Source organism: Camelus ferus, chromosome 8 (genome assembly GCF_009834535.1).
Source record: "Camelus ferus isolate YT-003-E chromosome 8, BCGSAC_Cfer_1.0, whole genome shotgun sequence".
NCBI classification, from domain to species: domain Eukaryota; kingdom Metazoa; phylum Chordata; class Mammalia; order Artiodactyla; family Camelidae; genus Camelus; species Camelus ferus.
In genome coordinates this window covers 65,182,532-65,199,550 of record NC_045703.1, presented here as the reverse complement: position 1 = coordinate 65,199,550, position 17,019 = coordinate 65,182,532, and the positions used below count along the sequence as shown (strand labels likewise).

General features: G+C 37.2%; 1 protein-coding gene across 8 annotated transcripts in view; it reads right to left on the bottom strand.

Moving 5' to 3' along the window:
- ARID1B (AT-rich interaction domain 1B) overlaps positions 1–17,019 on the bottom strand; it is a 380,200-nt gene that overhangs the window by 195,925 nt on the left and 167,256 nt on the right. The gene's annotated exons all lie outside the window — the stretch shown is intronic.

Here is a 17,019-nt window from a genome sequence, read left to right as displayed (position 1 = left end):
TGACAACATCAAAAGCTGCTTCTGATTATCCAAGTATGAGAAGTGAGTTTTTACTTGGGAAAAGCATTTTGTGAATATATATTTTGTTTCTGTGTTTGTTTAAATATCATTTCCTCCTCTGGAGGGAGTAAATCAATAAACGTATCTCAAACTCCTCTGCAGATCTGTAAACAATCAAATGGCATTCTTTGGAGTCAAACTGCTATTTTATCACATGTTTAAGGTATAAAACCCACCGGAGTATTCTGCACGAAGAGCACCTATCACCTACGTGTAAGTCAGATCTGTTTATATTAAAAGAGAACGTGGACCAACATACCTGATGGGCAGAGTTCCGGTATTAAAATCACTTTAAACGAATGAGCCAGACAATCCCCTTAAGTCAAATAACTCATGAAGGAAAAAAAAATTATAATAAGTTACTACTTCCACTGTCACTGTGTCAACTATTCTCAACTAATACTTTTGGAAAAAGCCAATACAGAAATCCATCAACAAAAATTTTCCAAAAGTGAAAATATGTATCTCAGTTTCTATACACCAAATTTTACATTCCTACATAACCCCTGTTACCATAGTACAGCGGCCTTTGGTCAGTCTGGGACACTCAGTAAGTACTGACTTTATAATATGAATAAGTGTCATTCAATAATAATTCTAGCTGTTCAGTAAACACTTGGTACAGGAAGTATTTTACAAAGACATAACTTCCGAAATCTACATTTGATTTTTTAAAATTTTAGAATGTATTATCCATATATTTATCAACAGAAATTCAAAAGTTAATCATCACAAGTCAAAAGAATGTTCAAAAAAAATCTTTTTGTTTCTAGCCTTTATGAAACAGCAATGGTTCCAATCTATGCTTGTCAGCAGGATAAATATTATTTCTACTTCACTCAGCAAATTTTAAAAGTTGGAATAGTTGTACCAAAGCAGCCTTGGGACTGTCATTAGGTATACAACTTCATGAGGGCCACCTAGAAGAATCAACACTTTAGAGAATTTTTTGAAATATAATATTAAGACCTTAACAGTCTAAAATAATTTATATCTAAGCACCATATCTACAAACTAATATAAAATGAAGTAACTCAAGCATCTCACAAAACAGGAAATGTTTGTATGCCAGTATCAATACACTGTGTGTCTAACAGAATACTTCTGCTAAAAACCTGAGGGTAAAAAGAAATTTCCCCTATCCCTTGTTACAACTAGAATATAATTAGAATTGAGTAAATCTCAGCCCTTTACAGGAGGCATTTGAATTTTAGACCTATTAATAAAGTGTGTCTTTTAATTCACTGAATACTATTTTCTTAATCATGCTTAGCTATTTTTAAATCAGAACATACACTTGGCCACCAGAAGAACAACACTGAGTTGCTGCTCTCCACAATCCTTTCTGTTGCTGGTGGCAAGTCCCATACTGGGTTGCTAACCTTTGTGCCACTGCACCATTGTGTGCCTAGAAGCCTGGTGGGACTTCTCTACAGCTAAGCCAACTCTCCAAGGGCCAGTATTTAAGCAGAAACAGGCCATGTCTGGGGAGCCAAGACAGCTGCTGCAAGTTTTATCAGCGAACAGGCCCAACAGATGGGAGCCCATGCTGAAAACCTCCTGCTCCAGAAGGCAAGGCCCTGGTCCTGGCCTTCTGTCCTTCTGTTCACTGGGCTCATTTTCTGATAAGGAAAACAAACAGAGATCTCACAAACAGGCACACTGAAACGGAAAACATATTCAGAACAAAGCTGGAGGATCAGTGAAAACAATCTAACCATATTCTGTATTCAATGGCTGTGAAAATAAAACAAAAGTAATTGGCTTTTCATTTTTTATTATGATTATGATTTTCTATGACTATGATCAAGTTAGAAGGGCATTTAAAACATGATGAAATGTTAATATATAACATTTTGTTTTGCCAGATTTTTTTTTCTCCTCAAACCTGTAAACTTAGAAATGAGCTGCCACTGTACCAAATGGCCTTCCCAAATGAAGGTCTACACAAGCACACAGAATCACATTTGTGTCTACATCTGTAACTATTTGCAGCAGAAAATCAGAAACCCAAAAGCTAAAATATAAGCTTAGTGCAATTTACACTTACATATCATTATGTATAGTTATTACCATATGTTACAGCATTATTACACATATGTAGTATACACACTACAGACTACACATGAAGTATTTCTATTATGGAAAGAAAATTAAAATTAACCAACTACGTTTAGCTTACTGTTCATAATAAGAGATATACCTTTGTAACTTTGTTGACTATTTTTTAAATACTGTTTTGTTATTAAACTAGGATTACAACTCTGTTACACATCTTTGATAATTTGAATATTAAGAATTAAAAAATTTATACTTGAACAAACATATCCATGAGGAGCAAATTAAGGTGAAAATAAAGAGTCACTTACAAAGACTATCTAATTTCAAGCAGAACTTTTGAAGTACCAAAAATTTTGGGGGGAAAGGGGGTCAGTACATTTAGAATAATTACTTTTTATGTTTATGAAAACATTAAGTTCCAATTATTCCTGATTAAACTAAAAGTCAATTATCCTGATGCTGTATTCATGAAAATGTCCTTCAAATTTTTGAAATTCAAGACGGATAGAAGAAAGATATAAAAATGATCTTCCTCCTAACATTTCTCTAATTCTAAATTGGTACAATATCATTAACATACAGATGGACCCTCATTTTCTAATGAACATCACTACATGCCAGCACAGTAGGTTCCGGGGGGCTACACTGCCAGGGTTCAAATTCTGACCCTGCCATTTATGTCAGCTATGCAATCATGGCCAAGTTACTGCTCTCCAGAGCCTGAAGATAAAATAGGACTAATAACAGTCCTCAGAGGAATGTTGATAAAATTAAATGAGTTAATACATGCAGAATGCTTAAAAAAGTGCCTGGTTCATAAGGAAATGCTCAATCAATGTTACTTGTTGTTACTCTTATGTTATAATCATTAATCATCTTGGCTGTGAAATATGATTAGTCATGAAAAGTCATTTATGATACCTAATTATAGTTAGTACAAGCAATAGAGCAAAACATAAAATAAAACAAAAAGTTAAGGAAACTCGCCTTGGCTCCCTATCCAGATCACCACCTCTAAGAGTTCACTAGACTCAAGTTCTCGAAGGACCAAGGTCACATCCTGTTCATGTTTGTACTCTCAGAATGGTCAGCCCAGTGCCTGGCAAGACAGCATATGCTCCTTAAGTGCTCACTGGATCAAAGTTAAAAAAACACCTTTTGTGTAAGAAATTTTACATTACTCACTGTAAAGTTAAAAATCAAATTCACTGGCAAGGATTATACCAAAGGGATAAATTACAAGCTTAGATGTCTCTGATTAAGTATTAGATCACTACCCAATGTGGCAGCAGCAGAGCAGGGTCTTAACATATGTGAAATAACAAGAAATACTACTACTCCTACAGCCATGACCACGCCTCCCTTGACTAAGCGTCTGCTCTGTGTGCACACTGACATGTGAATGGCAACGTGACGTCACCTTGCCCACTCCTTGGAGCAGCCCTGTGCTGGGGGCTACTGTCTCCACTTACAGATGAGGAAAAGGAGGCTGGGAGATGTTGAGTAAACTGGCTGTAGTCACACAGCTATCACATGGGCCAACTGGAATAAAAACCCAAATGTGTGTGACCCAAGAGTTCTTACTAAATGACAATCCACTATGAGTGAAACGTTAGAATGTCTTCCATTTACACACTGGCTTTGGGCAGTACAGCTATGACAGCTTCCCACAACTTGCAGTCACTGAAGATTAACATTCATTATCTTGTGACTGTCAAAATACATTATTATTTTTTGATTGGAATCTTCATAACCATAAAAAGACATAACCTTCACTTCACCATGACCTCCAGAATACAGGATGATCCTCTACAGCAGGACCATCAATGGCCATAATCGTCTAATTTTACCTCCAGCAGTGGTAAAAAGACATGTGGAAGCAGAGAAACAGCATGGCTGATCTGACTTGGAGGGGTTCTGCAGAGCAAATGGGATAGACAGGTAAGGGGGGGAGGGGGGAATGAACCAAGAATAATGACAGTAAAATACAATGAACAGTGGCCAAGAAGCTAAATCCAAAAGGGAGCTGAATGAATTAGGAGAAATCGCAACAATCTAGTGTTCTCCATGTCATAACAGCAGGAAGAAAGAGCTGAAAGAACCAAAAAAAGCCAACAGAGGTATGATTCCCCCATGACAATGTGGCCCTTATGTGGCCATGAATCCAAACTACAGGAGCAGAATACACATTGGAGGAGGGGGGAAAAATAACAACAAAGGAAGGAAGTGAGAGAGAAGGGAGAGAAGGGAGGGAGGAAGGAAGGAGGGAAGGAGGGAAAGAAGAAAAAAAAGAAAACAAACCTCTCCTACTTTTATGACACACTTCTCTGACTGTAAGAACGCAAGTGTCTACCAAACACTAACACTGCCTGGTGTTCTCTAAGGTGGTGGTCAGAGGTTATGGTTCTGGAGCTGGTCAGTCAAGGATAATACCAGCTCCAGATGCACAGGAATAAAGCAGTAAAGTATTGATCTCCTTCCCTATCAGATCATTCAAGATGCTGAAATTTGTTAAAAATGACTAAAACATGCTTAGGCATTCCGCTGAAACAAAGACAAACCAGTTAACGCTGGATGCAGTCACTGACAAGCCATCAAACTTGCAAATGCATTCAGACACACATGAAATGGAATGACCGGAACTGGGGGGGTGGGCGAGCTCCTCCGGCCGCCCCTGACTACTTGCTAGTGCAACCATTCACTTTCTGGCTAAACTCGTTAAACTAAGGAATGGGTGGCCAGGAGACAACCATGAAACACTCCATGGTGCTTTTGCCTGCCTTCCCCTCCCTCTTACTGCTGTCTGCCTTGGAGCCTCAAGATAAGAGTGTGGAGCAAAACCAGCGTGCACATCACAGGTGCTGTATGTGAACAGATGAAGGTAGTACAGAATGGGAGTTGCTCACCTAATGCAACAGAAGTGCTCTTTTGAAGTCCTGCACAAATTGGGCACATGCAAATTAACTCTTTGGCACATTTTACATTGTTTAACACACTGTTGGTTAGTTTTTTATTTTATTTCCTTAAGGTCCTTCCCCACTCTCCAAGTCCCCAGTCTTTACATCTACATCTAAATCCTTGGGCAATGATCCTTTCACCTTCAGCCCAAAACCATGCTCTACAAACCCAAATTTTCCAGTTATCAGATTTTCTTAGAGTGGACAAGAGGAAATAGATAAAAATATTAGCTATAGTAATTAACTATCTCCCTGGAATGGAAGAAAGCCAAGTATCTACCTCCCTTTTATATTTTCTAGTGTTTTGCAAATTACTTACAATGAGTGGCCGGTTTGTGTTTTAATCTTGTTTAATCATTTTACCGTTATAAACTCTTAAACCGTTATGCTAAGAGTTGTTTCCTTCAAAACTGACAGCACTGGCTTAAAAAAAAGTTGAATGTAGTCTGTGTTAAGGGATCTAAGGGTCTTTAATAGTAATAATAGTAACAGCAACAGCTAGGTAATTACTGAGTAACTGCTATGTGCCATGCAGTGTTCTAAGCACATTACATGTTAGTCTTAAGCAAAGATACAGGTATTATTGTCCCATATGACAGGCAAGGAAACTGAAGCACGGAGAAATTAAACAATTTGCACAAGTGAGTGGCAGAGCCAAATTCAAACCTAAGAGCCTAATAGCCAGTCCTGGTTAACTTGTTTGTTGATGATGTTAGTTGGCAGGAGGTTTATACTCTGAACAACGCTTAGAAATAATTGACCAACCAAACTTTGGAAACTTAAAAAATTTTTATTAAACAGAAATTAGAGCAGAAATAAAATTCTGTATTTAATAAAAATTAGTCATGAGTTTGTTTGAGAGAGGAAGTGTCCCTCTAATGGTTAGAAATGCAAAGCATCCTACACAGGTGTTGTTGACTTACCTAGCTAAGGGGATGGGAGGAAGGTCAGGGTGGCTAACAAAACCAGCCCTGAAACCATGACGCCTGAAGGTAGATGAGTAATTCGAATGAAAATTACATAACTCTGAAAAGAAGAGCCAAAGAGCTTCCCTAGATCTCTTCCCTCACTAGTGTGAATCTTGACAAATCAAAGACAAAAGCTTTCCAAATAAAGGCAAGTTGGAAGAAGTTGATGAAAATTGACAGAAAAATAGTAGGAAGTAAGATTATTAGTACTGAAAATTATCTCGTACAATGGGACATCTCTCAAAATCAAGTGGTAAAGGTCTGTTTCTGTTTTGCTTAAGTGAGTGTATCAGTTTCTGCAAGCTGTTCTAAGCTGAAAGGCAGGGCACAATCAAGCTTCTAAGGGTGACGTGGACAGTATCATGACACTTAAGTATGAATTGTCTTGCAGAATTAAGTTTTGCAACAATGTGCAGATGTTTAACTTTTATTATCAATATGGTTCATGTTTTCAGACTACATAAAAAGCATTTGCAATTAAAATCAATGTGTGTAAAAGTTTTAATAAAAAGATTCAAGACATGCTGTTTATATCTATAAAAAGAAAAACTTTTAATGTATATAGCAAGATGAATACTAAAGTAAATTAACAAAAAATAAACAGCCAATGTAAAATAAAAACTAGAGTTAACCGAGGTTGTTAATGTCAGTTAAATGGCAAATGATCCATTACAACCCATGTTTAAATGTGTCAATTAAATATGAGCAGACAGCCTTGCAATTCGAATTGAAAGATTTACTTCTTCCAGATTCGTGTATTGTCTTTTGAACATGAACATTTATTCTGAATGAAAAACCTTTCTTTATACTCTAGATACAAACACTAAATAAAAAGATTTTGCCAATTAACTTTATCAAAGCAAGGGATATTATTACACCGATTTTAGAAAGGGACAATCCAAATCATTTCAGTAATTTTTTACAGAACCACAACACAGCAGTCTCACTAGTCTTCGTTTCTTTTTCCTTCAAGGACTGCTATCAATAAAATATGTTACGGGCTGCTCTTAAGAGCCACAGCCTGAAAGAATCTCAAAATGAAGCTTTCTTTCCCTAAGTACTTAAAAAAAAAAAACAGTGTTTAACAATAATCCACTGTCTTTATTAGGAAATAAAAGTCTTTACTTGCAAAGAAGAGTCTCTTTCTGAAATACACTCCGTTTAGCTGACCTAAGTTTTCTGACCTCTTTCCAGATGTGCGTTGAAGTTGCACCCACAACTCCTACCTCGCACCTGCACCGCCCACTGCTTCACGCGGCGGAACTTTCTCCAAAGCATTCAGAGAAAGCTGCTTTTCCTCACTTTACTTTCCAGTAACATCGACTCATTAAGATACAACCCTTGAAAATTCCTAAAAGGCCAGTAGACACCACATAGGTGCAAGGAGATCCAAATTCCAATTTGGCAAATAACTGTCTCGGGGCATCTCTCACTTATTGAGAACGCCCTTTCTTCCACGGTGATGCGCAGGTGCCTTTAAAAGAGCAGAATAAGAGCGCTGTGGGGCAGAAATAAGCAACTGAAAATTGTATCTTGAGAAGGGATTTAAGTAGAAATTTGAAAAGACCCAAGGGAAAGCTGAAGAGAGAACTAGTTCCAGTGATCATTAAGCCAGCGGGTCCACCTCCCGTGGCCTGCTCCCGTTTCCGGAGCGAGGCCGCACTGCTGCCGCGCGACCACGCCCCACTGCCCCGTCTCTAAGCTCCGGCCGGAACGCGTAATGCCCCGCCGACCCTCCAGTGCGCGGCTGCTCTCCCGCCCTCCTCCAGCTCCAGCCAGCGTCTGGTCTGCAGCCACGTGAGAGATCCCTGGTCAAAACCTCACTCTTCCTGAACTCCTGACCCAAAGAAACAGTAAGGGAAAATAAAATGTTTTAATAAAGTGAAGTTTTGAGGTGATTTGTTCACTGAGACAATGTTACTAACAATATATGCAGATGCAAAAGCAAACAGAGGAATGAGAGAAAAAACAACTCAGAGAGAAGGGGGCCAATCCTAAATGAGGGGCATAAGAAGTAGGTTATCAATAAGGAACAAACTGCATAACCTGGAAAGCTCAAGAACTGGGGATCAACAGACTAAAATCAAGGGAATTAATCGAAAGTCTGTGAACCATACCATTAGACCACCACCACCCCTAAACCATCACATAAGGGAGATTCTCTGCAGACATGGAGCCAGAGATGCTCAGGGCTCACAGGGTGGGGACAGCCTGTGGAAAGGTAACATGCCATCATGAGAATAAGAAAGAATACTGAGACTTTAACCCCTCTTTTCCCTAATCTAGCTCCAGAACGTCAGCAGCCAGGCTTAAACATCACCCACCACCTCTCCAAGCAGAAGACTACAGGTACCTCCTTGGGGAAAATTAACCATGAACTCCAAAGAAAAAGATTTTCACACATCAACCTGAGGAAGTCCTCAGTGAGAAAGTTGGCTGATAACACTGGTCCTGAAGAAACCCCTGCCCATCCCCAACGCCAGCTCACACAGAGAGCTTCCCATCACCAACTCAGTGCTTCACCCTGACATATGAACACTTCTGAGCAAAGCCTCTGGCATGAGAGGTTATAAAAAGTAAAACAAGTAATTCAGAAGAAACAGTGCGAGGAATAGAAGAAACTTTTTAAAAAAAATAGCATTCTGTTTCAGAGAGGAAAAAAGATACTGCATCCATAAAACAAAGGATGCCATAAAAAAAGAACAATATAAACACTTCGATATAAAAATTATAAAAAGAAAAATAAAACAGTAAACAGGTTGTTAAGATAAAGACAAAGTTATCTCTTAGAAAACAACAATGGCACGGAAGAACTAGTACAGAAAAGATCAATCCAGTATCCAAATCCAACCGACTTTTAGAATTAGAGCATATGAAGGAGGAGAAAGAAATTATCAAATAAATATCATAAGACAATTGCCCATAAATGAAGACTAGTATAAACTTAGTGCCCAGCATAATAAAGAACAAAAAAGATCCACAGAAACACACACGATTTTAGAACATGGGTGAAGACTAATAGCTCCCAGATAAGAAAGGGCCCCTCATCAAAGCAGCATCCACCTTCTCAACAGCGACATGAAATGTTTGAAGGCACAAATATCAGAAGTTAGAAGGATTTATTTTTTTAATTCTTAGAGAAAATGATTTCAATCCTAGTTTACTCCATCTAGCCTAGCCAAACAAATGATCTAAATGTGAGGATGTAGTAAAGGTAACTTAAAAAACACAGAGTCTAAAAATTGTAGCTCCCAACCACACTTCTTATGAAGCCACTGTAGGATGTGCACAATCAAATAAGTGATTTAGGAAACAGAAGATCCATATACAAGAGGCGAAGGAAAGAGTCAGAAAAATAATGGATATCCCAGGAGACAGCGTGGATGCATCTAGACGTAACAATCACCCCAAACTGGGGCAGGAGACTGGAAATCCGCAAAGTATGTCTCTTAAGAGAAAAAAAAAAAGTTGGAAAAAAGTATCCGTCAAATCTGACAGTTTGAAAAACTGTTCCTATTGAGCTAGTGGAGGGTGTGTAGCTGGTTATTCAAAGAAAATAAACCATAAGAAAAAATGAGGCAAATTTTAACTCCAGGAAAAGTTACCCAAGAAAAGAAGTGTAGTTACAGTATAGTACCCAACTTATCTTAATATGAACAATACTTAAAAGATAAAATAATGAGAAGAGTAATACAGGCTTAATCAAAAGTTGAGATATAATTGTATTGGGAGGATGGTGAAGAGGGGGAGACTGTATAAAGCAAGCTACAACCCTCATCTACTGAAAAGCTATTAAATAATATCAAACTGAAGAATTTTTTAAAATAACATATTAATGATTGTATGGATGCACATTGCATTTTAAAATATATACATATACATGTTTTATATAAAGGTAATTTAATTTGATTTTTAACTATCACCTACAAATGACATTGTCTAGATTTTGTCTATTTTTGAAAACTTAGAAAAGGACCTATGTGCCAGTAACCCGTTTTTGTTTTCAAATGTTTGATTTTATACACTAGACATGAAGAAAGGCAGACTCTCTCCATTTCCCAATTTCAGTTAACCAGGCCATTAATTACCTCTCACCCCCAAATTTCCTACCATCTGTCAAAAACAACAACTTGCCTGCCTCGTGCACCCACGGTGATGTGAGTGTGAGGCGGTCGTAGAGAAAGCCGCCAGCAGCGCTTCTCACAGTCAGGACGGCACTGGCAGCACACACAGCAAAGACAAGGCGGGGCGCTTGCTGGGAGTCTCAAGAAATTAGACACCTTTTGGTTTTTTTGTTGAGTCACGAATTAAACAAAAACAGTGGTTTCACTCTACTGCCGGGATAACAAAGATCTGTACCAAAATGTAAGTATCATAATAAATACTGAATACATTCACCATGAAATTGTTTCTTCCACTGAATGAAAATGATTTAAATTCTGAGATTTAATTCTAAATTAATCAAAGAGGTTTTCTCCAAAATCATCAACCAAGATCTACGTACTTCCTCTCTTTGTTGAAGGCTCTTCAATGCTTCAAGCTACAATCTCAGCTCCTTGTACAAGGAACTCTTCTGCCCCTTCTGCGAGGTGCAGGCCCCACTCTGCTGCACAGGACAGGTCCTCCACGTGGTCTGGAAGGCCGTCCCTCAGCTGCAAGGTGACCCTCGCTGGGTCTCCTACAGCGAGTGCCTCCGCTGACAGCAGAGCTCATTACATGGAAGCGTTTCAGGGAGCACCTGTGCCCCTCAACCAGACGTCCCTCCAGGGAAAGCACCCTGAGTTTCATCTCTGTAACCCAATAACCAGCATACTTCCTGGCACGTAGAAAGGAGCTCAATAATTCTTCTCCAGATATACTAATCAAATTATAACACTGTGATTATGGATCTAAGCAGTATAAGAAATTTTAATGAATGTTTAAAGTTTTACAGATACTTTCTTTAGAGTCTTTTAACTTGGGTGGTAAAAAAAAAAAAAAAAAAAAAAAGGAAAGCCACACTGCATTTAACGTTTAAAAGAAAGAACCAACTGACTAAAAACAATCCATGTGTGTATTTCACGCAGATCTCTAATGTTCCTGGACCATTGCCAAACTCAAATTCAGGTGGAGCAAGTAGTAATTTCTAATATTCTCAGCGGCAAAGAAAATGAGTAGCAGCATCCTGCACTCCCAGCCTCCCACACCTGTCACTGGGGTGGGTAATGTCTCCCATGGCAGGACACAGAGAGCTTACAGCTGAGTCAGTTTGCCTACTAGCATATTCTGTATAAGGCAAACAGGATTCACTGGAACTTGACCTAGAAAGGATAAAAGTTTTCCAACTAGGCATTTCAGCAGTTACTTTAGATAGATATTTTATCATAATATGATGCAATATATAATTATCTTTGCAAAGTTGGGATTCCTATATATTGAGAATTTTCAAACGATACTGTAAACAGATAAATATGGTAGCAGTAACGACAGAACTACAAAAGAGAAAAGTAAAGTTCTTAAATCACAATCAGGTAACATTATCAACACTACTAGTACTTTCAGGATGATTCGTTTTACAAACTGAGACATAAGGCACCAAAGATATTTAAATCTTCTTTCATTCATTAAGCAGTTCAACGGCATAAAAAAGGATTTATTACTTTTAACTTGAAAAATGTAAACACACTATCATGTACGCTCAAGTCAGCTGCCATCTGGATAAAAAATGGAGAGAGATTTGGAACAGAGTAACAGTTTGATTCTGCTATTATAGGGAAGCCTGAAAAAAATACATAGCTAGAAAAATATACCACATTTAAATATATCCTACTGGAGTTACAGAACTTACCATTCTCCAAAGGAAATGGCTCTTTTTTTAAACTAACAAAACCTCCAAATTAAATTCTCTTTTAAATCATATTAATGAAGACACTCCTACCATGGAACTAAAATGGATTTTAAGTAAAAATCGACCTAGTAAAACAGCACAGTGAAAATAACCTTTGACATAATGACACACAACAGTCTCTGATAACCTGTATTGCACAAGAATGAAGTATTTTCATGGTGAAGAGATGGATTCTATACCATATACTGAGATTTCCATGATTCTTAATTTAAAAACAACACTAAAATGACATCTAGCACATATCTGCACAGTAAAACTCAAAGGCAATAACAAAATTTACAGAAGAAATCATATCCTCTCATTATCAGTTATGAAGACAGAAAGATCTGAAGAAAACAATGGCTGAAAAATTTCCAAATCTGATGATCTATAAATCCACAGGTCCCAGTCAATGAACTCTAAGCAAAAGACACACAAAGAGAACTACAGCCACACAGCCATGACTACAGAAATATCACGATCAAATTGACTAAAACCAGTGATAGAGAAAATCTTTACAGGAGCCACAGGGGAAAAAACACAGTATGTAAAGAAAAATAAAAATAAGACAGACTTCTTGTCAAAAACAAAGAAAACAGAGGACAATAGAACAGTATCTTTAAAATACTGAAAGGAAAATACTGTCAAACTACAATTCTATATTCTGTGAAAATATTTTTCAAAAATGCAGTGATCGTACATTTCACACAAAAAGCACACGTGATTTAAAAAATGATAAATTGGACTTCAGTAAAAGGGGGAAGGCTTTAAAAGACACCTTTAAAAAATGAAAAAGGCCACAGGCTGTGAGAAAATATCTGCCAACTATATATGATAAAGCAATTGTATTCAGGATACATAAAGCACTCCTAAAACTCAGTAAGAAGACAAAATAATTCAATTTAAAAGTGAGCAATAGATATGAACAGACATTTCCCCAAAGAAGGTATACAAATGGTCAATGCACACATGAAAAGATGTTTAATATCATTAGTTATTGGGGAAATACAAATTAAAACCCCAGTCACATCCAGAAGAATGGCTACAGTGAAGAGAAAGAAGATAAATGTTGGCGAGGATGTGGAGAGGAACACTGCTGGTAGGAATATAAAATGGTATAACCACTTTGGAAACTAGCTTAGCACTTTCCTAAATTGTTAAACAGAAACTTACCACATGTCCTAGAAAAATTTCACCAGTTGGTAACTACTCAAGAGAAATGAAAACATTATGTCTACAGAAAGACTTACACATGACTGTTCATGGCAGCACTATTCATAATTAACCAAAAAGTGAAACAACTCAAATGTCCACCAAATGGTGAGTAAGCAGAATGTATAAGTGTGTAATTAAACCTATGACAACAACAGCAAAAAGGCCTGGGGGAGAAAAGGCAGTACATTGCTGTATAACGTACTTACACTACGTGTGAAGTGATAGAATGAAAATTGAAGGTAGGCTGTGAGAAGTAAAAATGTCTATTTGAAACCCTAAAGCAACAGCTAATACAATATAGCAAATCACAGCTAATACATTCTGTTCCAGGTGATGCTACTCACTGCGTTAAAACAAATCTGCCAATATCTAACAAAAGACAAACTAAAAGATAAGAGATTTTTATATATGTTTTCACTTGGCTTTTTAGTTATCTGAATTTCACTTACATAAATAATATGTCTTGCGTTAAGAAGATGGCAAAGAATAGTACTTGGGGTTGTTTTTCAGTCTGTGTTTTCACATTTTCAAGGAACCATTTAACCTTTACCCTCTCCAATCTTAGGCAAAACTGCAACACTTTCCTATCTCCACACAATTAGCCTTTCGTGGACATTAACCAAATAAGATTATTTACTATAAAACTATTTGATAACCATAATTCAGTGTTTTGAAACGAAGTACCCTGCAGAAAGGAGAGTCAATAATGCTTCCCTTGTGAGAAACTAAGAAGTATGAATAATGACTGGAGGATTCATATGGCTTTGTTATTACAAGGTTTATAAAGCTAAAGCTGCCAGAAGAGTTTACATGTTTTAAAACCCTGAACTATAGTTAATCTGAACTTGTTTAGACTGTACATCCTTGTTCAGAGTATTAAAAACAAAATGAACATAGATATCTTTAAAACACACCCACAGTAAAAGCTCAAAATTCAAAATTACATTACAGTTTTTACTTCACCCCTTCCCATATTCTCTGTTTTATTTGGGGGGGGGGGGTTCCTCCCCAAATCTGGACTTTGTCAATCCCTGAATGAATAAAATAATTTTTTCAAGTCGGGTGCCCTTTGGGAAATAACATCTAAATTAGCTGAGCAAAATGTTGTAGAAAAATGTTCCATAAGGAAAAACTTTTGAGATACAGAGAAAACCTCGGTTCAAGCCATATAAAAACTAACTAGAATAGCCAAGAAGTCTAGGGTTTGGAAGTAAAACAAAAAGACAGACCACAACACACTTTTTCATCATAACCACAAATATACATCTCAATATTTTCTGGTTTCCTATGCATAATCAGAGTAGAAAAAAGTTACTAAAAAGTTATGGAGAAATTTTAAAATAAATCTGATGTTACAACTATTGAGATAAATTAGTAAATCAAACCGAACAGATAATAAATGTGTATAAGGAAGGGGGTTCAGGACAAATAAACCAATTGAATGGTTTTGGAGAGTAAAACACATAAACTAAATGGAATATTCTTTATTCATTTCATGTGCCTCCTTGCCTCTTTAACAGTGGGAATTCTGTGATGCCTAAAAAAAACTAAATTCCTTTTAAATCAACTATAAAAATTGGTTTCATTTTTTAAAAGTAAATATGCAGGAAGATGAGCAACGTAGAAACTCACTAATAAAATAAACCTACAAATCCTATTAAAATGCGTTTTAAAGGAATTTATAGGAAACAATAAAGCACAGAATTTAAGAACCAGAATAGATATTAAAGCCCATTTAGTTAGCTCTTTATTGTATGAACTTAGAAACTACACTTACATCACAACTGTTTAAAAGAACTTGCTGACCATAGAAATGTTCTACATTCGGTGCTGTCCAATATGACAATAGCTAGCTATATGTACCTACTGAACTTTAAATTTATTAAAATTAAGTAAAATTTCTAATTCAGCTCCTTAGTTGCACCAGTCGCATTCCAAGTGCTCAACAGCTGCATGCACCTGCTGGCTACTGTACTGCACAGCACAACCCAGACTAGCACTTTTCACTTGCATAATATAATGTGAGACTGCTGCAGCAATGCAACATTAATAGATGCCAACCAAATAAAGTATGAATTATTTCTATGATTTTTGTATTTATTTCCTTCAAAAAAATAAAAATACCAAAAAAACTGTTGAAAGTTAAAAGCATCTCTTTCATGTAATATTTTTTACTAGAATTTCTAGGATAACATTTTTGGTGGATCCTTTGTTAGAAGACTTTGTTTTCAGGAGCAGTATCTCTGAACTGCAACCAGTTCCATTTCTGATTTCTGTAGGTTCCTCTGGCTAGAACTAGTCCCACATGAGGAGACTGCTGTAATTCCAGCGCTCACCCGAGTCCTAGAGGATTACCGAGGAGAGAGCAAGGGTCTACCTGAAAAGATATAGACACATCCTCCTATTTTAACAAACAGTGAGTGAGAGAGGCCTCTGATTTCAAACTAGGGTACCCAAGTTTAGGTTTACCTGCTTACTAAAAATGTTCATGCTCCACTGGTTACTATGTAAAAATTCTTAATAATGTAGATTTGCATAATTTTATACTCAGAGAGACAAAGGTGAGGGTAACACGTGAAGTAGGCAGGTAACTAACTTCCAGCCCTCACTCACTGGTGCTGTGACACTGAGCTAACCACTGGACTCCCCTGGGCATTTGGTTGCCCCCACCCTGTGTCCTCCACCCACAAAACAAAGTTACCAGCCTAGACCATTTACTTCTTATTTCTGATTCACAGTCCCTCAGACATTGCAAGTGCTCAATAAACATTTGAGAACTTCTCTTGTTGACTACATAGATATGAGCTAAAATGCTTTCTAGAATTTCAATCCTGTAATTTTTTTTTAGGAATTCTGAAGGAACACTCCTGTCAAGTGAATAAAAAGAATTGTCTTAGGCTTTTGGGTTACCATTTTTAAATTTTTGAAGTTCAGAACTGTAGAAACGAAGGCACGTACATCTTTCCTAATCCTCTCCTACTCTGGGGTAGGCAGAATTCTAAGGTGGCTCCCAAGATGCCTGGCTCCTGTCTGTACATATCCTGTAAAATCCCCTCCCCATAAGTGCAGAAAGGGCCTATGGATATGTTGAGCTAGTGAACCCATGATTGAGTTACATTATATGGCAATGGTAAGGGAGTCTGTGGATGAAATTAAGACTACCCATCAACTGACTTTAAATTAATCCAAAGGGAGGTTCTCTTGAGTGGGTCTGACCTAATCAGGAGAGCTCTTTTAATAGGGTCAGAGAGATTTCCTCCAGCTGGCCTTGTAGAAGAGTTTTACAGCTGCAAGGAAATAAATTCTACCAGCAACCACACGAGCTTGGAAGAGAAACCCACACCTCAGATGATACCCCAGCACCAACTAACATTCCGAGCATAGGACTCATCTATACCATGCCCAGATTCCTTACCAATGGAAATCTTGAAATAATAAATGGGTGTTGCTTCAAGCCTCTAAATTAGTGGTAATTTATTACATTGCAATAGGAAACTAACAAATTCCCATCCACTGCTTACTGTTTGCTGTATCTCTTGTTCAGAAATTTTATTTGTATATACACATGCTTTTTTCAGTAACTCTATGTTACATCATGCTGTTATTAACCCCATTTAAAAAACAAAGAGTTTGAGGCTAAATGACATGGAAATAAACTAAGTCCTACTGTATGCAGTAAGGAATTCATTATCTTTTTACATTACATAGCTCAATTTTCTACCAATAAGGATAGGAGGCTCACTTTATTGCTGACACTGCAATTTCAAAGAAGTCATAATTTTTTCAAGATCACAGGCAAGTAAAAGTAAAAACAAGAATGTTTGAAATTCAAGTCTATTTGAATCCAAAGCCCAAAAATCTCTCAAATTTTTCAGTTTTTACCTTGTGGTAA